Raw genomic sequence first — 22,042 nt, 5'->3', positions numbered from 1 at the left:
TTTTTTTTTTTTTTTTTTTTGGCATTTTTGTTTAGAGTCCAGCCACATGAGAGCCACTTGATTGAGAGGAAGATTTGCACTTCACTCTGAGTGAATGTCAAATGTCAACTCGTTTGGTAAAATATGAGGCTTAAAATGATAATTTGTGGTAAACAATTAGTTTGGGAATAAGTGCTAGCTCTGGGAAAATCCCCAGGGATTAGATTTAAAAGATGTAACTCAGTTGTGTGTGTTTGGGTGGGCTCAAAACTAGCAACATGTTTTCAAGGCAAAGTGATAGATACAAGTACAAAGGTTTGTTTGCAGCCCACAAATGCCCTGAATATTCAGAGGGAGTTAAGTCCTGATAGGAAAAAGTATTTGGATGAAGTTGTTACATTTAATTTTCCTTGTGCAGTCAGTAGATATTCTGTCTCCAAGGAATGGGTCTTTCCCTCTTCCCTACTTAAGCCCCTCTGTTTTTCTAGAACCTTCCACCCCTTCCCATTGGTGAACCCACTGAGTCTTTGATTCCTTCCTGATTGCCCTCTGGAAGACATCTATCAGACACTGTCTTATCTGTTTGTGAGGCAGCTCAGGCCCCAGATTTAAGTCATGGGTTCTGGCTACAAGTTAGAGTGTGATTAATAATTGACTAATGTAGCTTTTATTTATCACAGGCTAGCACATTTCGCCATTACTGAGTTAATTTATGTTAAGTGTAAGCTGTCGTTCAATCTGTTTTTCAACTTTTTTTTTTTTTTTTAATCCTAAGTCTATCTTTCACTTTTTGAGAAACAAAATCCTTATACAGGGCACAGGCTCACTCGGTGCCAAAAAGTTGATTTCCTTTTCACTGGAGCCATACATCACCAGCCCTCCCAGCTGCACTGTCAGGCTGTGACAGAATGACATGTGTCATTTATCAAAGGGGCCAGGCTGGGCCTTGGGAAAGGCTGCCGACAAAGCCTGAGAGAGTTCATTTTGCAGTCCCCTCCTACCCTCTGTAAGCCCCTTGCCAGGAAAGCCTGTGATGTTCCTGTCTTCACAGCATTACTGTAAGTCCTTCAACCTTCACGGAGTTAACCCTCCCCACCTCGGCCTGCAAGCAGCAACTGCTGCCGGGTGCTGCCAGAGTGGCTCTGAGACCCCAGTGCAAGGCTCTTCCCGCCTGGGACCCCCCCCCCCCCCGCCCCACGTTGCTGAGTCCCTGCACCCCACAGAGTGCGTCTGCCTTGCTCTGCCCCTGTCCTCCAGCGCGGACTCTAAGAATTCAAGCTCCCAGTCTCCCTCAGTGACACAAGGTCAGAGACATAAAGAACAGGGATAGGGTTTCCCTTCTGTCCTCCCCAGCAAAAGTTTGCTCTTCTGTTTATTTTAGGGCCTGCCTCATAAGTGTTTTTACAAAACCAGGCTACTTTTGAAAACCACCTATGAAAATCCCATAGATGTATCTCCTCTGTTAGAATCTGTAATCTCCTTCCTGCCCTGGGAAAGTCGGTTCGTTCGGGTCTTGTACTTGCTCAAAAGGATATATATATATATATATATTTTTTTTTTTTTCTTTCCAAATGCAAAGAAAAGGCTGCCCTCACCCTCAGATTATTTACTTTTTAGATGAGTCCCACAAGCACCAGAAGGGAACCAAAAAGTGAAAAGGGGCGGGGGGGGGGGGGGTTGCACCAGAGGGGAATAGTGTTAAAATATCAAAGCTTTTGGTTAAAATGTTTATTTTCCCCCTTGAAGGGAAGAGTTTTGCATTTTAATCATGTGTGAGAACGTGAGAAAAGTTATTGTTTCTCTCATCCCTACCCCTTTGTACTTTGTATAGTTCCTAGTACTGAAGTTATTTACAGCTTCAGATATCATTTAAAGAGATAGCTAAGCAGACTGTTGCCTCAGCCAGGAACTTTCCAGAAAGAAGTCCTATAAATTAGCCATTGCTCAGGAGTGGCTGTTTCCTAGGCAGAGCTGGCCCTTCATTTGTCTACATAAGGCTAATTTATTTTTGCAGCCAGATGTGAGCTGACAGCCATCACTCAGAGCTTCCTTCCCCCACTGTCACGAGGTCGGCAAAACAGTCACGTTTCCCATTTTACAGAATCCCCATCAACATTATTGAAGATGGATGTATCTTTAAAGCAAAGATTGATTGTGGATATCGGAGTTATGGTGCCATTTATCATGGTGAATATTATTTAGACTTGGGTTGTACAAGGCTGTAACTTGAGACCCAGCCAGGGGAGGGACAATCTGGAAACGCGAATCCATGAACTTTAATGGATGGATGCTTTTTTCAAAGCTCAACTCACTATAGTGTGATTTACTTTTCTTCCAGAAAGGAAACAAGCCTTCTGGTTTTAAAGGGACAGCATGCCTGCCTGTCCTGTTCAGGGGGCCCCCGGCCCCCATGCCGAGGACAGTCAGGGTGCAGGTGGAACCCCCATGGAGCGCGGTGCCACCGCCTTTGGCCGCGCAAACATGCATTAAAGCTCGCTGTCCGGATCTTCCTTATCCTTTGGGACCCCGAAAATATTAGAAATTGAGATGCGCCCCAGAACTCTCCATTATCAGGGACACAGTAAGGACCCCCCTGCATTTGAAGCCAGCTCACCTCTCCCAACGGCAACAGAGGGCAGCCTGTTCCATGTGAGACCCAAAGAAGCTGGAAGTCCTCCTTGTCGGGAGCACGAAGCTTTGGGGAGAATGCGTGGTGATCTCTAAATGCCTAAAGGTGGAAGCATATGCAAGAGAAGCAGGCCTGTTCACCTAATTAATACTGGTCTTTCTCGTTTTGCTTCAGTATGGCACCGTTATTGATGTTCGCTCAGCTGAGAGTTCTAAGGAGCTTACTGCCCAGGATGGGAGCATCACACGTGGAACCTTCCAAAGATTGGTTCTCATATCTCTATTCTTAGAAAACTGTCGAGCTGGACATGCTGGCAAATATGTTCTTCCTTCTCGGGGTGTGGATTCCAGAAGTTCACACGTAATTGCATGTGCCCAGGTGCCGGGGGAGACTCCCTTCTGATTGATTCTGAGATGTTCTGGGTGGGCAGTACCAGCTCCTGGGGTCGTGGCTCCTTTGCCCTTAAACTCACTTTATTCATGGCTGATGTTGCTTTATTTCATCGCTCTGTTTCAGAGCGATGTTTGGGCTTGTGGAATGGTTAGGGGGGGCTCCTAAAAACGAGTGGAGGGTTGGCCAGAGGAGGAGTTGGGCCAGGCAGGTGCTAGGGAGCTACCCCTGCCATCCCCGTGCCGGCCTGACACAGAGGCCCAATGCCAGGCTTGCCTAGTGAAGCCAGGTCACACTGATCTGCACAGGGCTGCCACCACCGGCCCCTGTGGCTATGATGCCGCTTGTGACTTGGAGTGTAGGCCCTTCCCGCCCCCTCTGCGTTTTTAAATATATAGGCAGGTCCTGGCATTCATGCAGCCTACTGAGCAGAAAGTAATAATTTCTAGCATTGGGGAACTTTTCAGCATTTGGAGGGTGCACAGTCTGCCTGGGCAAATGCGAAAGCCGACAGTAACACCTGTCACGTGCCGGCTCCGTGAGGCCGCGCATCTCTGTGCCTGAAGCTGCTCAGTGCTATGTCCGGGTCCCTGGGTCACCAAGCTCAGTGCGGGCAGGACCCTGGGGTCCCCTTGCCCTCGGAGGCTAGCCCAGCGCTCCGCTCCCACTCATTCATTGGCTGAGCGTGCCCAGTACCCAGTACAAGAGCCGGCTCCGTCCATGACAGGTGAGTGGGGACCTGAGGGAGACAGGGGCCCTCTTCTCTTCCAGCCACTGGCCCACGTCTGGTCATGGGATGGTTCTCTTGGAAGCAGCCATCCTCACAGCACCGATGCAACCTGAAAAGAAGAAAATTGAAGTCCAGTGTAACCAAGAGAGAGGGACACAGGGAGGGCGTGAAGGCCTGTAGGCCCTGCTGGCGAGCCCTGGGTTACAGGGTGGTGAACAGAGACCTGGAAAATTCAGGGATCCCTTTCCTCACCGCCCTGCCTGGGCAGGCATGCTCGGGACTCTGCCGACCTCGGATGTGTCACAGGAGGTGTGCGCCAAGATCTCTATCCGTCTTCTCATGGTGGACAGGTCTGTGTTTACTTGTGAGTTAAAACCACATTCTTGGCCTTTTAGGAACATCTGAAATGTCTGCAAACAGGAAGTAGTCCATCCCGTGTGTATGAATGGCGTGCATGGTGTTGGCTGAGGTCACATGGTCACACCGGATCTGCCGCAGCCTCTTGAGTGCATGGGGTCCTCTGCCGTGTTCGAGAGGTGGCCCGGTTCCTGCCCAGTGGCCCCGCACCACTCTGCCTGCTTGCGGGACTGGCTGTGCAGGGGAGTTGGGACTGGCTGTGCTGGGAGCCTGGGACTGGACACACTGGGAGCCCCAGAGGCTGGGACTGGCCGCACTGGGAGCCTGGGGACTGGATGTGCTGGGAGCCTGGGGATTGGATGTGCTGGGAGCCTGGGCCTGGACTGGCTGCCCTGGGAGCCCGGGCACTGAATGCATTGGGAGCTGGGCACTGGTGGCGCTGGGAGGCCAGGAGCCCGGGAGGCCGGGAGCCTTGGAGGCCGGGAGCCCTGGAGGCCGACGCGGCAGCAGTGGCATGTTCACACACACACCTTCCCTGGGGCCCCGGGCGCCCAGGAAGCCAGCAGGCAGCAACAGCAGTGGCAGAAGTTGTGCAGCCAACACTGTGCATCCGTAAGGAGGCCAAATTTATCACGGCACATTATGGAGTGCAGCAAATGTCATGAAAACCATTGTTTTTTAATTTTTTTTCTTGGAGCGTTTGAATGAGGTGATTTATGGTAGTTATCCATCTTAAGGGTCATCCGTCAGTTTGTAGTTGCTAGGCAATCAAACCAGCAGCTGTTTGCTTTGAATCAAGCTGAAAAGTTGTCAGTCACCACACGCAGGTATGACCTCAGTGGTTGAAAACATCATGTGTGCAAAATTAAGGAGACGTCGTCTTTCTTGCCTGATTCCCCTGACTGCCCTGTCATTGGGTGTTGGAGCAAGAGCCCTGCCTGCCTGGCTCCTATGAGAAAGAAAGAAAGAGAGAGAGAGAGAGAGAGAGAGAAAGAAAGGAAAGAAGAAAGAAAGAAAGAGAAAAAGAGCAAGAAAGAAAGAAGAAAGAACGAAAGAAAGAATGAAAGAAAAGAAAAGAAAAGAAAAGAAAGAAAAAGAAAGAGAACAAAGGAGTGGATGGGAAATTCCTGGAATGGAAACTTGAACATGCCCTTGAAGCACGGGGTTCCCCCCCCCTAAATTCATGCAACTTCAAGTGACTGCCACCAGGGGATGGGAGGACTACATGGTTTATAGTATTTCAGCCATTCGTGCACACACACACACACACACACACACACGCATACACACACACGGTTCGCTGGTAGGGAGTTCTCAGTGTGTGGCCCCAGCTGGCTTCCAATCTGGTAGCATTTGCAAGTGGGCCTGGGTGCCATGAGGTGGGATGCACATTCAGTCCTGTTGGGGGGGGCCTTGGCAGGCTCTGGAGCGAGGGCTCCCAGGAGTGCCACTCCACTGTGCCCGCTGGTGCCCTCCACGGTGCCCTCATGCTGCTCAGCCTAGACCAGACACTGGGCCTCTGCCCGTCCCTGGCACCTCTGCCATCACTGAAGTGTCTGCATCTGCCTGGCCTGTGTGTCTTCTGGGGCCGTTGGCCTGGTGCTTCCCCAACACAGGACTTCCCCCATGGCCTTACTCTTTTATTGGTTGCCCTGGAACATCTGGAATCTCTCTGGAGTGTTGCTGACCCTGAGAGAACCTTCTGGGTATCAGTAGCTTGCGAGCTCCTGTGTGAACCGTGTTACCTGCCTGTAGCCTGTAATTTTAGATTCTCACAAGACTTTAAAGCTTAGCCCCAGTAAGGAAAATAAATGCAGAGTAAAGCCTATTTTTAGTAATGGGAGCAAGATTTCCATTATTTGTGAACCTTCCAAGTAGGAATTCTTCCTTTGTTTCTCGGTTGGGTTTATAACATAACTACAGAGATAATTTTTATCGATAAAGCCAAATTTGGGGATCTACGTGTCATAGAACAGTATCTTCTTTATTCAGATTTACCTGGGTGGTTTCTATTAGGTATGCTGGTGGATATTTAGAGCGTGTGGCTGTACGATGTTTAGCATGTATTTTGGAAAGTGTAAAATAAGTTTAATTTGAGAACTAGGTTTGCCTTACTCCATTTGCATCAATTATTTTGTTTTCGTCTATTCATTTGGCAGGTGTTTTTTTTTTTACTTTTTTTTTTTAAGATTTTATTTATTTGAGAGAGAGAGAGAAAGACAGAGAGAGAGAGAGAGAGAGAGAGAGAGAGAACACGAGCAGGTGGAAAAGGAGAAGGAGAGGGAGAAGGGAGAAGCAGGCTCCTGTCTGAGCAGGGAGCCCGATGGGGGCTCGATCCCAGGACCCCAAGATTATGACCTGAGCCAAAGGCAGACACTTAACTGACTGAGCCCCCCACCCAGGCACCCCTTGGCAGGTATTTCTGAGGGTCTGAAACTACTTCCAATTGATGGTTCTGCATGTTGGAAAAGAATATTCCAACTTAGGTTTCTCATATACCGGGTCTATACTGGACTCCAGGAAAATTGAAGAGAGCCCTCCATTGACACTAGACTGCAGATGGGGAAGGATGAGGGAGCCCTTACCACCCCTTATTTGAAGTCCTTGAGGCCAGATATGTTCCAGAAATCAGGATTTCTCATATTTTTGAAAGGAAATTCAGTGTACATATTGTATACTTTACAGCATCCTCAGCCTGAAGATACATGAATTATTCTATAGCCAAATGTGTGATTATTCACACTACATTGGGTGAATAAGCCATAAATACACTCATGTCTGTTCAGGTCAGGTGGACCCAGATCAAGTTAGATTTGCCCCCATGAAGTCGGGAGTCATTGTTGAGTTCTCAGACCTATTTGGATTTCGGGAGGAATCAGGGTCTGTGTTAACACACAACCCCACCTCACGGGGTTGCCCGTCTCTGGAGCTGTACCTGCCCTTGGCCTGGGGCTTGGTGGCAACTCACGGGACCTGGCTGTTGGGAAATCCTGAGCTAGCCTCCTGTTTTACTGTGTTGTAGGAGTTCTCTTTGGAGTTCTTCCTCCCACATCCATACAGAAAAGTGATATTCATACCTGCAGCCTCCCCAGCCCTACCTGGTTATCTATTTAAAACTTTGAACTATAGGAACATGTTTTACTCCCAATAGGTTCTCGTGTATCTTGTCAGAGACCATCTTTTCTCACTTTGTGGGGGAACCTGGAATTAGTAGTAAAGCACAGTTTACTTAAGAAGAAAAAAGGGGAAAACTTGCCTTGTTGCCTTGCAACGACACTTGCAGCCTTAATGTGGATTTCTGTGGTGCATCTATAAATAGTGATGATGCTACATGGAGAGCTTTGCCAGTCTTTCTACCTCTGTAAGAAATACACTGCAGCGCCCGTCACCTTAGGTCTGTTGTATCTGGATAACCAGCACTAGCACACGAGGATCTCTGATGTGCTGGGATCCTTTCTTGTTTTTGGGGGGTTGTTGGGGATATAGATTGAGTCTGCCCGGTGGATCAATAGTAGAGCATTGCAATAGTTCACAGGATCTTGGAGTTTAAGGAACTGGGTAAACAAGCTTCCTTTTCAAGGAGTCATACTGAGCCTGCTCACATTTTTCACATAGGAATACTATTCTTGCTTTGTGTTGTTGAACAGTGTACGTTCAGTGCTGTTACATGGAGCACCTGTGTGCCTGCCCTGCTCCCCACGTAGGACGTAGCTCAATGGCTGGTAAAACTTCATGCAGACAGTTGGGAGGATTGGTTAATTGATCTTTAAAATACTTCTAAAAACCCTCTTTTGGAAGCACTGAGTGTAGGGTTATTTGTACACATACATATATCCATCTTTTTTTTTTTTTTTCTTTTTTTGGTTGTGGTTTTCAAAGCTTTTTGAAATGCAAGGCTACACCTGGGGCTTTGTTCTCTTTCGTATTCCATGGAATATCTTTGAGAAGTTGCTAATTTTAGAAGGGCCCCTATCTACCTAAAAGCTGAGACATATTCTGTGGGTTTGGGGGATCTTCTGTGTGCTGGTGTACCGCCCGTGAATACCAGGTGGCTGGCCACAGGGCTGGCTGAGGACAACCAGAGCCAGACTGGGGGGCCAGCGAGAAGCAAGGAAGCTCTGCGGGGCCTTTATGGGATATATGAAATTACAGTCACTGGTTCCCTGCACACCTTCTTCCCTCTGGCTGCCCTGGCTCCTCTTCTTCCTCTCCTCAGCCGCTTCTTTTTCTTATCCTTGGCTCTCTCTCTCCATTTATGTCTCTCTTCACCCCCTCCACCAATTTTCAGTGACACTTTCGCTGTTCCTCATAAAGTTTGTGCACAGTTTAGAAGTTATTTTGTAGTATCTTGAGCTCTTCAGAGGACAATTGCTCCAAAATCTAATAATTCATAATAAATATAGTTCCGGACGATGGAGTAGCAGTGATGCATTGGGAGTAATAACTGCTTTGCCAGGGCTTTTGTGCGGTTATTTGAAAGGTTTTTTTTCCCATTAAATTTTGTATTTTTTGTACATGAGATGGCCTTCATTATTGTGCTTTTATGCTAGTTGGTTGGTTACCAGCTGAAATTAAGAAAATGCTGTGTGGTTCTTCATATTTCCATTAGCTTTTCTGTTACGTATGACACATTCATACACACACATTTCTATAAACTTAGTTCAAAGGTATCAGGAAAAAGATGTTTTTCTCCTCATGTTTGCTGTTCATAAAACACTCAAGGGACAAATTGTTTCTGTGATATTTTAGGTGGTTTTTAAAATAAATTTTAGATATTGTGTTGTCTGCAGTACCTTTTCTTTCATTTTCTCAGTAGGCCCAGCACATCGAAAGAGTTTGTATATTGAAAAATTGCTTTTTCCTGAGTGATAATTACTAGTTTCTTTCACTTTGTCGTAATGAAGGTGTGTGCCACAGCCCCCCACTTCCAGTCGCTGTGGGTAATTAGTGCACCATGCCCGCATACGGACGTGTTTGACGCACAGCCCCTCACATGAAGGAAAGTGAGCTTCAGTGGGGCTTTCCTGAGCATAAATCAAGCTACCTTAAATCCTTCTTGGAATAAGGTGGGGGAGTAAATAAGAAATAAATATTGACGTGAAACATAATTCTTTTGGCTTCCTGACATGTGGACTTGAGTTACTGACTCATTATTATCTTTCTGGAACTTTCTGGGGGGCCCCCTGCTTGTGCATCAATGCTGTTGGGTAGAGAACACTTGAGAGTCTTTAGTCTCTACACCAAAACCAACTGGCTCTGTACCCTCAGAGAGGCCACATCTTTCCTTCAGTCTTCGACTTCTCAGGACTACCGTAACTGGCACAGATTCCTATCTCATAGAGTTCATTTGCTCATTTCTCCAATTGTTCATTCATTGGTTTATTTATCCAATAAATACCTATTTTGAGGACCTGCTTGTTTCCAGACAGTCCTTGGGAGAGAAAAATAACTAAAAAGGTCCTTGAGGTAATGAATCTCACGGTATAGGGAGACTATTTTGAAAACTAAAGTGGTTATCAATATTAACTTTATATAAAATATTTTATTATGCATCCTGTGCATGTAAAAATTTCATTGAGTAATGAAATAAATGTTATCAGGATTGAATATGGGAAACAAAAAATCCATTTCCCGATTTATCTCAGCTGTCTTTTCTTCTCTGCCTCTACATAATTCAACCCTGATCCGGTGCTTGCCTCTGCCATGGGGCAGTAGAGCAGCTTCTCTGCTTCCTTCAGGGTCTGCTCTGATGGCTTGGCCTCTACACATCCGCTGTTCCATTTGGAGGTGGGAAGAACACTCTCCCTGCTGTGGTTTTGGATGCTGGTCATATTCTCTTCAGATTCCACTTTTTTGACCCTTGCATCTACATCTTTATGTAGAAATTCTGTGTAATACATAGTGTGCATGTTTTAAATCCTGGAAGTGACGGCCACCACCCAGTTGCCCTGCCGATCACCACCTCATGGCCCTGCCAGTCACCACCCAGGGCCCTGACAATCAATACCCACCACCCAGGGCTCTGCTGATGTTCCAGGGGTGCTGGTGTGTTCCAGTCCTTTCCCATCTGACAGGTATGTGGTGCTCACACGTTCTTCTCTCTGACCTTTTCTGGAGTCACTAAGGTAGGTAGGTGGTCTGGGATCTTTGTGCAGACCCAATTTTAGCAAGTTCTCATCTGTCTAACACATACTACCTCATAGTTGTGTCCTCCTCATGCTTCTTCCTGGGGAAGGGGGTATAGCTGGACAGAAAGGTCGAGAGCCTACTCTCAGCCCGTGCATCCTTTACAATAATATACCCAAAGTTGTATTTGAGCCTAGAATGTTAGATCATAAAAAAATATTTAAGGGACAAATTTAATTATTAGTCTTAAAAGATTAAGTCTGGCGTTCTTCTCAGTGCACCTTTGCAAGTGGCAAAATCTGATGATAATAAAAATAATCATAATAGTGAACATTTTCTCTATAACTTAAGCTTCATGCTATACACACAGCACCTGGGACTGTGCCTAGGAAATAGCAGGTGCTCCATAAATATTTGGAGAGAGACTGAATTTATTATATTCCTGTACACTTGGAATATGCACTTTAATTTTTATAGTGATCTTACTCATATCTGTGTCATATAGAGTGAAGCTCACCAAATTTAAGGTAATATAGAGAGGTCACATAGATTGTCATGTGGTGCAGAATCAGGTCTTCTAGGCTAAGCCCAGGTAGTTCTGATTCCTTCACCTCTGAAGCCATCCATCCATATGTTGTGTGGTAGCGTTTGCCATACATCTTGCAGAGTATTTGTGGTTGTTGGGGTGTAGGAAACGGAACTCTGGATGCCTGGGTCATCCCTGCTACAACGGGGTGCTGCAGTGACTTCAGGTACAAAGCTGGGGAGATGTACCAGAGGATCCCTGAGATCTGTCCTCCTTGGAAGGCTGTGTTTTGGGGTGGCTCCAGTCCTCACTCGTGAATTTTCCTGTTGCTGCCATGCTGCACATATGAAGTAAGAACACAAATCCTACCTCTCCCGTGTATGCATACATGTGTACATGCCTATGTATGTGCACACACTTTTTTGTTTTTGTTTCCCCAACAGCTGCAACATTATTTTGTAGGAGAGACTGGATGACATCCATTACATCAAGCTCAAAAGGTTAGGGATGTTTTTAGAAATATTCCTCATTTCAAAATGACTCATCCTGTGTCTCACTTATTAATTTATCTGAAGGCTTCTTGAACAATTTTTTACTTTGTTGTTTACTCTCCCAAGCTCCCTGCTGGTGGCTTGCACTTTGCAGTCCCAGGTGTGCAAGGTGGCAGCAGATATGTGCCATCAGGATGGGGCGCCGGGGGCCCCATCATGCCTGTGACCCTTTTCCTGGGCATCCCACAGCTGCCGAACCCAACCCCCACATGCTATCAAACTCCACTGGCAAAGTACAGATGCCGAATAGGTAGCTCCCACATCGGGTGCCCTAAGATTTCTAAGAATTGGCCAACTGGATCATTGAATCACAGTGTTCCAGGGGAGAAAGCCTACATGGACAGCAGTTTGCTTTCTGTACCGAGTTGCGTGTTCTTGGGTGAGCCTGAGGGAGAAGTACTTCTCAGAGGCAGGGGCTGGGCTTTGAGCCTCCACGGGCTTCATTAGAGGCTGAGGGAATGACCCACTTGCCTGTCTGAGAGGCCAGGTGGGCTGAGTCCAGTGCTGGGCAGAGGGGCCAGGTGTTTCTGAGGGGAGGCCTCGTAAGAATAAAAGGATGAAATTATAAACACAAAGCTAGGTACTAGGGTGGCTAGGATGAGGAGGAAAATGGCAGCATATACCAACTCTGAAAAACCCCAAAGAACAGGACAAAATCCAGAAAAATAACATAATTATTATCAATTAGTTCCTGACCCAGCTATTTTTCTACATGTTGGGCTCAGACAGATAATCCTGTCATTCCTCCAGGATGGGTAATGGGAGGGGGTCTTTTATGTCTGATGGGTGGGGTCCACGAAACCTGTGACTTGCTGCCAACTGAGCTTCTTCCCCTTATGGAATCTGGAGCCGCCACGGGCCATCTGCTGCCTCTTCAGTGTGTGTGTGGGGGATGTGCGTGGGGAGCAGGGACAAGGCCCCAGGGGTAGTGTCCTACATGCAAAGGGTTGGAGGCCACATGGATTCCTGGGACCTAAGAAAGGGCTGGGATGAGCAAGGGGCCCCGGGGCTTGGGGGCGTCTTGGAAATGCCCCCGTTTTGAGCCCTGTCTAATGAGATAATGGTCTGAATGAATGAATAGTTGATATCTCAGTACTAACGTTTTATTTATTTATTATTATTTTTTTCTGTGATTAAAATTTCAAGGGAGCCTCAAATCTCAGCTCGTTTGAACTCTTTAAAGAAACTTTTTTTGGCATTCCCTGAAAAGCGTGGCCTTGTAATTATTTCATTCTGGAACGGACATGGACGCCTTGACCAGGAGCTCATTCTGTACAGAAGCACATGTTGTCAGGCAAAACATTACGTCATTTCAGCGTCCCAAAATTACGGGATAATTATAAAAATTGGAAAATTCTCAAAAATAAATTTTTATGAAAATTTCTAATTTCTAATTTCTAATTCGCTTAGTGAAATTTTCATCTTAAACTGCCAGCTGTAAGAAAGTTCTCACTCTCTTGAAAGTATCTTTTTGAGAATAAAGTCTCAGTTCCTTTTTTGTTTTAATAGTCTCCTTGTCTTCTTCCCTGCCCGGGATATATGCCCTTCAGGTAGAAGGATGACAGGCTGAGAAGCAAGACTTAGGAGGAGGGTGCTCTCCGCACAACAGGGAGGGAAAGTTTGGTGTCTGTTTCCCCTGTTTTGAGAAAACCTAGAGTTTCTGGACATCTGTGCATCTGGGGCGGCGGGGGTGGTGGTGGCAGTTGTTTCCTGCCCTGCTTGGCTCTGCATCGCCAGGATGGACATCCCTAGGTCCGAGGGCCTGATACCCGGGCTCGAGCCCATTGGGTAGAGCTGACCCTTTCCAGATAAGCTGTGCACTTCTGAGCTTAGGAAGTAGGAATATCCTTGGAGGGCTTAACATTGAAGAAGTGAATTGTAGTTTCACCAAGCAAACCTAAGCTTGCGTCCTGCTGTCTCCAGTAGGGGGGTTTCTTTAAAGGCTGCCCCCTCTTTTTCTCTCCTTCATGGTTTCAGGCACATCACTCCCCCCCCCCCTCAAAAGTGATAACTCTGCAAATTTCAAGGACAATGACTTGGCTTTGAGAAAGAGAAAGAGAGAGAGAGAGAGAGGCATTGCTTTTTTTTTTTTTTTTTTGGCCAAGTTTGGAATTTGTTTAGAAAATGTGTGTCAACCTTCTGGAGTCAGGACTTTCCTGAGAAGCTTCGTGGTTTACAGAAGGCTCAGGTCCTGTGATTACCTGAATGGTTTGATCCCCAGAGAATCTTGCTGTCCTGCATGTCGAACCCTGGACCGCATGTCCCGCGCATGGCACCACATCAGCTGTTCTTTGCTGAGAACATGGTGCCAGGCCCCGTGCGCACATGTGTTACCTGCCCCCCTCCCCTGCCAGCCTCGACCCCAAACCACAGATTCCTGTTTGGATGAAGATGTGGTCTCCTACGCTGCCGCCTGCCCTGATGGGAGCCTCCTGCGGGCTAGCCTGGAGTACCCCTGGTACGAGGTAGTGCGCAGCATCCTGCTTGGGTATAGAGCCTTCCCCTCCTCAGGGGCACTCGCTGTGTTCTAGTGCTTTCTCTTCTCCCCTCTTGTAAGTTACTTCAACAAAAGATCCCATCCCACAATTTTGTAACCATCACAAAACACAAACCTACTCAATTTTGATCTTCGGAGTCACTCAATAATTTTTAACAGCCAGTCAAACCTGCTATTTAGATTAATGCATTCAGAACAGTGGCTCATTTACTGAGTGTTTTCCGGTTTTAAGTGACTGTTTTGATGTGGGAAGACAGCACTCGAGTGACGCCTGCTCTGGCACCTGCGCCCGTTAGGCAGGACGCACCCTGGCTGGCGGTAGCTTCCCTTGTTGGCTGTTCCACTGACAGATTTTCCCTCTTATTGATCAACAGATATTTATTGAATGTTTATTGTGTTTGATGCTGAGAACAGTAGTTAGCATCTCGCATTCCCTATGGACACGGGTCACCTCTCCAGGATGCAGCTTGAGTGTCGTGCAACATTTGGATCCGTGGGTTCCAGATTCTGGGGCGGGGTGGGTGGTCTGCCTCTACAGTCCTGTGACACTCCTGGGACTTAGAAGAGCTATGCTCAGTCCCCTTACCTCCCCTTCACACACTGTAGCCCTGTGTCACGAGCTTGCAGCTCAGGCTTTGTTGGCCAAGGCCTGGCTCTTCTGCCCCATCGGCTGGCCACCTAGTTTACTGAATGGAGACCAGAGTGGTAGGTCCACCCTGACAGATTTTCCTCCTCCTCGGGTCAGGGACTGTGGAGGTGTGTGCTTGCAGGTGGCATAGTACCCTGTGATGTTAAACATGCCACATTTCATTGTAAAACTGGGCAACTCGCATCTCTCCCATTTTGCCTGTGGTTCTTTTACCTCTTTGATGTCTTCCTTGTTCAGTGAAGCTCGTAACAAAGAGGTAAAAATTAAAACCAGAGGGAATTTAATAGTTAAGCCTGTAGTTACAACAATTCATTCTCTCATGGTTCTGGAGGTGAAAGGTCAGAAATCAAGGAGTCAGCAAGACTGTGTTCCTTCTGAAGGCTTTGGGGAGAATCCTTCTTTGACTCTTCCAGCCTGTGGTGGCTTCTGGAAATTCCCAGTGTACCCTGGCTTCTGACCGTGTCCCTCCAATCTGCCCCCCAGTCACATGGCCTTCTTCTCTGCATGTCTTCTCTGTGCCTGCATGTTGTCTCCTCTGGTTTGAAGCCACCCATCACTGGCTTTAGGAACCATCCTAATCTGATGACTTCACTGCAACGTAACCAGTTATATCTACAAAGGCCCTGTTTCTGAATAGATTCACGATGTAAAGTTCTAGGAGGATGTGAATTTGGGGGGGGGGGGCCTACTCTTCCCAGTGTAGGAGAAAATTATGCCTTATCATATGGGCAACAGCTTTTATTGAAGGTTGGTGGTAGAGAGGTAGCCTTCCATGAGTCATGTATATGCTCTGGATGCTTTGTAAATAGTAGATATTGGTAACCAACGTCTTGATTGTTGATAATGAATGACTAGCAGTACCATCTTGGCCATATGGTGGTTTGAGTGTGGCTGTTGCCAGTCCCACAGTGACAGGAAGGAATGGACCCGTCTTCATGGCCTTGTACTGACAGGTGGGTGTTTACTGCTCAGCTGTAGGAAGCCCACAAGTTTACCATCAGGGAGGGTGATACAAAAGAAGGATCCCCAAATAGCTTGTGCTCAAGAAAGTTGCAATGCTGTGATTCACTGAAACATCTTGAGATGCATAGAGGTCAGTAAATGAGTGGATCATTAGTCACATTGAGTGTTGTTTCCATGACATTCGATGACTGAATCACAAAATATTCCTCCCATTTGATTTGGGTTATCGTGTCTCATCTTTAGTCAGGAGGGCAGCTGCCATGTGCTGCACCCTCGGAGGCACCTTGAGCCGTGGAATCGTCCTGCAGTCGGGCCCGGAAGCCACAGGGCAAGTGCTAATGGAGCGGTCCTTGTGAGATTCTGTGGTGCAGGAGTGCAGGTGGTTCAGCAGGGGGCAGCCACTTCAAATGGAAGGTGGTGCTGAAGGGCAGAGGTCATGGCTGCTTGGGTCTCACCACCCTCTGCGTGGCTTCCCAGCCACTCCTGCCTGCTGCCAAGGTAGGTCTGTCCCTCATACTGTAGCTCTCACCCTTTCCTTCCCAGTGCTGTCTCTTCTCCCATGGAGGGGCCTCACTGCCAAGTACATGTCACTCTGCCTTGCAGTGGCTCTGGGTGCTGCTGTGTGGGGGTGCACCCTGGGGGGGCCACGCTGGGGCTGCCAGTGTGTGCAGGACAGACCTGGGGGCAGGGCCTGGGAGAGTGGTCCTGGGTGCATGGTGTCTGGGAGGGGAGAGGGGTCTTGGTGGACCCCTTTTTCTGAGGATGGTGTGGGTTTAAGGGCCGCTCAGGGACAACATAGGCCTTGCAAGCCTGCCAGTTTACCTCTGGCCAGATGTGTGTATCACCTCTGCATCAGGCGATCATTTGTTGCCTAGCTCCTGGTTGTGAGTAGTGGCCGTGTTCACAGAGACTTTTTTTTTTTTTTTTTAGATTTTATTTATTTATTCATGAGAGACACACAGAGAGAGAGAGAGGCAGAGACACACACACAGAAAGAGGCAGAGACACAGGCAGAGGGAGAAGCAGGCTCCCTGCAAGGAGCCCGATGTGGGACTCGATCCCAGGACCGCAGGATCGCAACCTGGGCCAAAGGCAGACGCTCAGCCTCTGAGCCTCCCAGGTGCCCCATCGCAGTGACGTTTCTTAGCAGGTTCAATAGGAATAGCTGAGGAGCGTTCAGATTTAGAAGAATGACAAACACCCTATAGTTTCACCTACAACATAAATTGCCAATAACTGATCCTAAATTAGCCTAGGAGCCCCCAAAAGTTTCCTTTTTTTAATCCATGTTCTGTGTACACCATTCTCCTTTGAGTTTAACTTGAATGGTTTTGTCTTTTCTTAACATTATTAATGGGTCTTGGGTGCAGGCTCTTCAGGTGTGACACAATGTGTGACCCTGGAGGTGGCAGGGCTGGTGGAAAGAAGAGGGCTAGGACCGCACCATTCAGACCCCACGCAGCCTGGGAGCCGGAGCACAGAAAGGAAATCGTAATAAAACAAGACAGGGTAAGTTTCTGATAAATCAAGACTGTAGTGATCATGAGGCTCTATGTTGGGAAAGAGGCGGGTGGTGGAGCTCGTTGAGGCGGAGGAAGGAGTGCAGAGGCCAGGACTCAGGGCTACCTTGTCCCCGCTGGCCGATGGCCACGGGTGACCCCCAGGCCCGGTGCCCAGGTCCCATGTGGGAGGGCCCGGCGGGACCCATGGGGCGCCCTCGCGAGTCCTCGCTTGACGGAAGGAGGCCGAGCCTGCGTGGGTCAGAGCTTAGGGCCCCGCGGCCCGAGGCCTTCCCCTCTGCAGGCCTCTGTCGGGCTTGCTTCTAACAGCCGGAGGCCGCGCTCGGCTGTCCCTCGCTCCCATGGCCGCAGTGTGACCTTGGCCGCAGCGCCGGGGCCCCGGAGGCTCGCTTCTAACCTGCCCACGGCGACGGCGGCTAGTTAGGAAGGCCGGTCTGGGCCTCCTGGGCGTCGGCGAGGGAGGCTGAGAGAGCAGAGCTGCTCCGACCTCATCCTTTTCCAAGATTAACAGGCCAGCCCTGAATAGGGGAAAGCTCCCTCGACCTCCGTGTCCCATCCCCCACTCTCCCCACCTCCCCGTGTGTCTGTCCGGCCCGTCTGTCTCTCTTCGTCCCTACAGCCCGGGGCTGCGCACGCGTGCGCCTCTGCTAACACCAGAGGAGAGAATTCCTTTAAAAGTTAATGAAGGAGTTGCCGTGGAACCCTATTAGATTTTCCTTCCATTAAATGCCTGCTACAGACTTTTAATGGATGTTTTTAACTAGGCATTGTTATCGAAAGGACTATTGCACAAATTAAAACCAGGCCTACAATCTGTGAAGGGAAACCGGATTTACTTTTTGCCTTTAGGTGAAAGACGGTGGGGCAGGGAGGAGGTGAGTGTCACGCTGGTGCTGGGAGACGCGGGATCCAGGAAGGCAGCCAGGCCTACCCAGGGCTACGGAAATAAACGCTCACATGCTTTGCGGGGGTCTCTCTTTGTGGACTGAAGGCATTAGCCAGAACCCTGGATTTTTAGGGTGACGCCACAGTTAATTTTAGGCCATTATATTGATATTTAAAAGTCCTTCATAGCCTTCATGGTGCTGCCTTGTGCTCTCTTTTTAAACGTGTGAAGCTGCACTGGGAAGGGAAGGTTGGACTTGTCAGGCTTCCTCATCTAGACCTGAACTGTCTCCTCCCCATGACCGTAAGCCCACAGACTTTCTAGAACATCTGGACTTGCGGTCTCTAGTGTTATTCTGATTTATATATTTATCTCCGAGACTTGCCCCCTTTGGCCCTATACAGTCTGTTTCCTGAAACAACAGAATTTGTGTTCCAAGCTTGGGAAATTCTTGTCTCATCTGTGGATGTCGCAGGGAACAGCTCCTCCGATATGGGACTGTGACCGTCATTCCTGTCCTGTCATCAATGCTTCCTAATCATGTCACTCAGCCTATGACACCAGGTTCTATAAAGCTGTGTACCATTGTGTGAACCAGAACAGAAAAAAAGTTAGGTTTTCTTCTACAAGGTGTCCTGACTATTCTGTGTGTTGAGTCTCAGCTGGCCTTTGTCTCTGACTTCTATTACGACAGTTTTTGAAACAGAATCTGTGTCCTGGAGAGCTCCCCAGCCCATCCCTGTGAGCGTGTGCCCACATCCTCTCCACGCACCCGTCAGCCAGTCGGGCGTCCTTCCCTTAGAAGTATTCCACCAAGATGGGCGTTTCAAATTTTGCCTCCCTTAAACCAGACGTTTTGAAGAGAAAGTCCAACCCAGAGCATTTGTTAGTTGGGCATTTCCTGTGAAAGACTGGATCCAGGTCTCTGGCAGGAAGTCGGCTGAGATGCATGTAGTGTGCAGGGCTTTCTCTCTCTCTCTCTCTCTCTCTCTCTCTCTGCCTGTGGCAATGTGAAGAACACGTGCGTGTCACGTGGCAAAAGAAGAGGAAGCGCTGTGGCTTTCCTGGGGTGTCCCCTTCTCGCTTCAGGAATGTGGGGGTGATGTTGGGAGTCCCAGATCTCTGTTCAGACCCTGATGGGGCCTCACAGACTTCTGTGGTGTTGGTACACAGACCTGGATGGGGGTGTGTGTGTGTGTCTGTGTGTGTGAGTGTGTGTGAGAGAGAGAATGTGTCTTTCATCAGGTCCATCAAAATGTGCCCCGATGCAGACCTGCCCATCACTCGTTTGCCTGTGAGCTCAGAGCACACAATTAATGCTACCAGAATCTCTGATAGTAGATTTAATTTTATGAGCTGTATTATCCAGGCATACTAAGCCATTTAGATCATGTCCGAGTCACGGGGTTTAGAAGAGGTGATAGCTTTGATTCTTCGTGTGTGTGTGTGTGTGTGTGAGAGAGAGAGAGAGGAGGGGAATTAAAAACCCGTGGCCTTTTGTTCTTTTAGGCACAAAACGAGTTTAATTGAAAGAATAATTTGATCTGCTGCTGCTACAGCAGAAGAGCTTGAGATGTGGCAAATTTTCTCTCCTTTCCTCCAAACTCAAGAATTTAATGCTAGCAGGTGAAGTTCTGAAGGCTGCTATCAAGTATACAGAGACAATAACTGTCTTCAAAGTGGAATTTTGTCAATATTTTTTGCTGTGGGCCAAAGAACATTCACAGTAATGGAGTACTGAAGCTCTGCTTGGAGATGTTGCGGCGAGCAAGGGACCGGAGGATTTATTCCAAGTTTGAGGCCGCAGTAACTTGGCGGTATATGTGGCTTCTTCATAATCTTCGCTCCAGCAGATGGAGGCGCCCAGACACGGTGTCGTCGTCGGAGAGAGCATTGGGTGGCTGTGGCCGACCCCCCCACCTGGGCCCTTAGCTCCCAGTTTCTGTTCTGACCGTCACGTGAGCCCCATGCCTGCTCCCCACCTTCACCAGGTACCAGCATTTTCTGACGGATGAAGCGCGTGGCGTGGCGCAAGTGCTGGAAGTCTGCACTGTGGCTGTGACCTTGACCTCCTTTCTTGTTTTCGGAGCCACTTGGGAGGGCGGTGCGGCCTGCCGGCTCTCCTCCTCCGGGGCTGCCCAGGCCCGCTTCTCCCTGGCCGGCCGGGGCGCCGCGCCCGTGCTCCGGAGGATGATGCCCTTTCGCCTGGCTTCTGTGGGAAGTTGGTTGAATAGCAGATTGCACAACCCACAAGATCGAATGGCCTGTATGACTTAAAACAGATGTGAGGTTCAGTGCCCAGATTGCTCTGCCCCTTAAGTTATCTTACTCTGAAAAGAATCATCCTCTGAAATTTCATTTCGGGAAGCAACTTTTCCCTCCCGGTGTTTGTGAGAACCGGTGCCTGCATCGTTAGGGCTGTGCTGGGAAAGCAGCTTTCTGATACAGGGGTGATGCCATTTTTCTGTAATTTTGCTAATATTCTCTGTATTTAGTATAATTAGAGGAACAGAGGAGTAGCCACACACCCACGGAACAGTGAGACAACAGCTTTGTCCTTCTTTTGAAGTGTGAAAAATAGGGGTAACTTTATCATTAAATGTACTTGTTGCTGTGCTTATTTGAAATGTTTAGACTTTACAATTTTTTTTAAGCTTCCTGTTCATTTTAATGGAAAAGGGTGATAGCGAAGGATTTTATTTATTCAGAGCCACGGTGCAGACAAAGTGAAAGTAAACCCGAGGCTTCCGGTTGCATTTAAAATCCAGAAAAATAGAACTCTGTTTTCTAAGATAAAAAGATAAGGGCAGTAGTCAAATATGGTTTTTTTTTGGGGGGGGGGAAGAATTTTTAAACAACAGAAACCACCTAGAACTAATTTTTTGAGGATAGATATAAAAATAGATGCCAGCTTACAAAAATTTTTCTAGCCCTGAAAAATATGCAACCCCCCCCCAGACAGACAGGACTTCCATCATGCTCATGGAGGGTCCGAATCATGGCTCATCACCGTATCAGTGGCTTTAAATGGCTGCATTCTTGTTCAAGTGTAAAATTCTTACTGGGAGTCCGACTGAATAATTCTGCTGGCTCTTAATGAAGCCTTTTTTTCCTTCAGAAATATCATGGCATGAAGTTTCATGTGGAATGTGATAGAAGCCTGTGAACCCCTAGGTCAGTGTAGAAAATAGTAGGTGTTTGTCTACATGTTTCTTTTATGCTCATCTTCACGTGTGTATTTCAGGCATTAATTCAGGATTGTTTAGGTACTCCTTTGTCATTACATGTAATTCAAAGATTATTTATTATGATGAGATAGGGTAAGTAATAATGAACTCAGAAATGTAGAAACTAAAAATATCCATTTATTTCTATAAATACAGTTGACAGTTAATTGGCCCATATTAATGGAGGATTGAAGTAAAAAAAATTTTAAAAACCCCACGAATTCTAAAAAAATGTATTTTTTCTCATCTAGAGTCCATTTTATATAGGAAGCTAGTGTCTCAATTAAATATGGTATATATATATTTATGTATATATTTACTTAATTATATTTTTCCTGTTAATAATGCGGTCGTATTGGTCTAGTGTCTCCAACTTCACAAACTGTCATAATTTAATTACTTTCTATAGCGTCTGCATTCCTTGCTAAGTCTTATGTGATCGATCAGGCTGAGAATTTCTTTGTAAACAGTTAAGAAATAACAGCAGGAGCAAGGATTCGGAAATCTGGTGCGTTAAGAAGCAGGTAGAGTCACACAGAAGTGGGCCTAAGGACAAGCCCTTTCTGTTTTGGAGGATGCACATGCTTTCCAGTGGGGAGGGGATCACGCCCATGCTTGCAGCTCCTTGAATGAGAGGGGCAGGGGACATCTGGGTAGGGGGCTCAGTGGCCGTGGATCCCTGCTGGCTCTGCTGCCGCCCTCCTTACTTCTCTCTTTGGACTCTCTTTGAGGGTGAAAGTTCACAGTCTTTTTGGCACCTGCCTTCCCCCACGTTCCAGATTTCCTGGATCTCCAGCTCTGGTTATGTGGCTTTTGTGCACGTCTCTGCAGGGGACTCCCCTCACCTCCCACATCCCCACATTTACTTGGTCACCAGTACTTAATGCTGGGAGAGCTGCTCAAATATCCCTCTCCAGGGTAGTCCGCCTGTAGCTCTGCCCACAGTGGTCCCCGGCAACATGGTCACAGAAAAGGTCAAGAATCCTGAGTTTCTTGCTACAACCCAGATGTG

At 47.7% G+C, this 22,042-nt stretch overlaps 1 protein-coding gene and 1 long non-coding RNA gene across 3 annotated transcripts in view; both read left to right on the top strand.

The window, feature by feature from the left end:
- Positions 1–22,042, top strand: part of TSHZ1 (teashirt zinc finger homeobox 1) — a 77,904-nt gene that overhangs the window by 16,061 nt on the left and 39,801 nt on the right. The gene's annotated exons all lie outside the window — the stretch shown is intronic.
- LOC111092553 lies at positions 14,757–21,243 on the top strand. Its single transcript, XR_005353313.1, has 3 exons — positions 14,757–15,895; positions 16,768–16,906; positions 19,313–21,243. It is a non-coding gene; the product is annotated as an uncharacterized LOC111092553 (long non-coding RNA).

Source organism: Canis lupus, chromosome 1 (genome assembly GCF_011100685.1).
Source record: "Canis lupus familiaris isolate Mischka breed German Shepherd chromosome 1, alternate assembly UU_Cfam_GSD_1.0, whole genome shotgun sequence".
Lineage (NCBI taxonomy): Eukaryota > Metazoa > Chordata > Mammalia > Carnivora > Canidae > Canis > Canis lupus.
The sequence above is the reverse complement of the archived record's forward strand: the minus strand, read 5'-3'. Positions and strand labels throughout refer to the sequence as shown.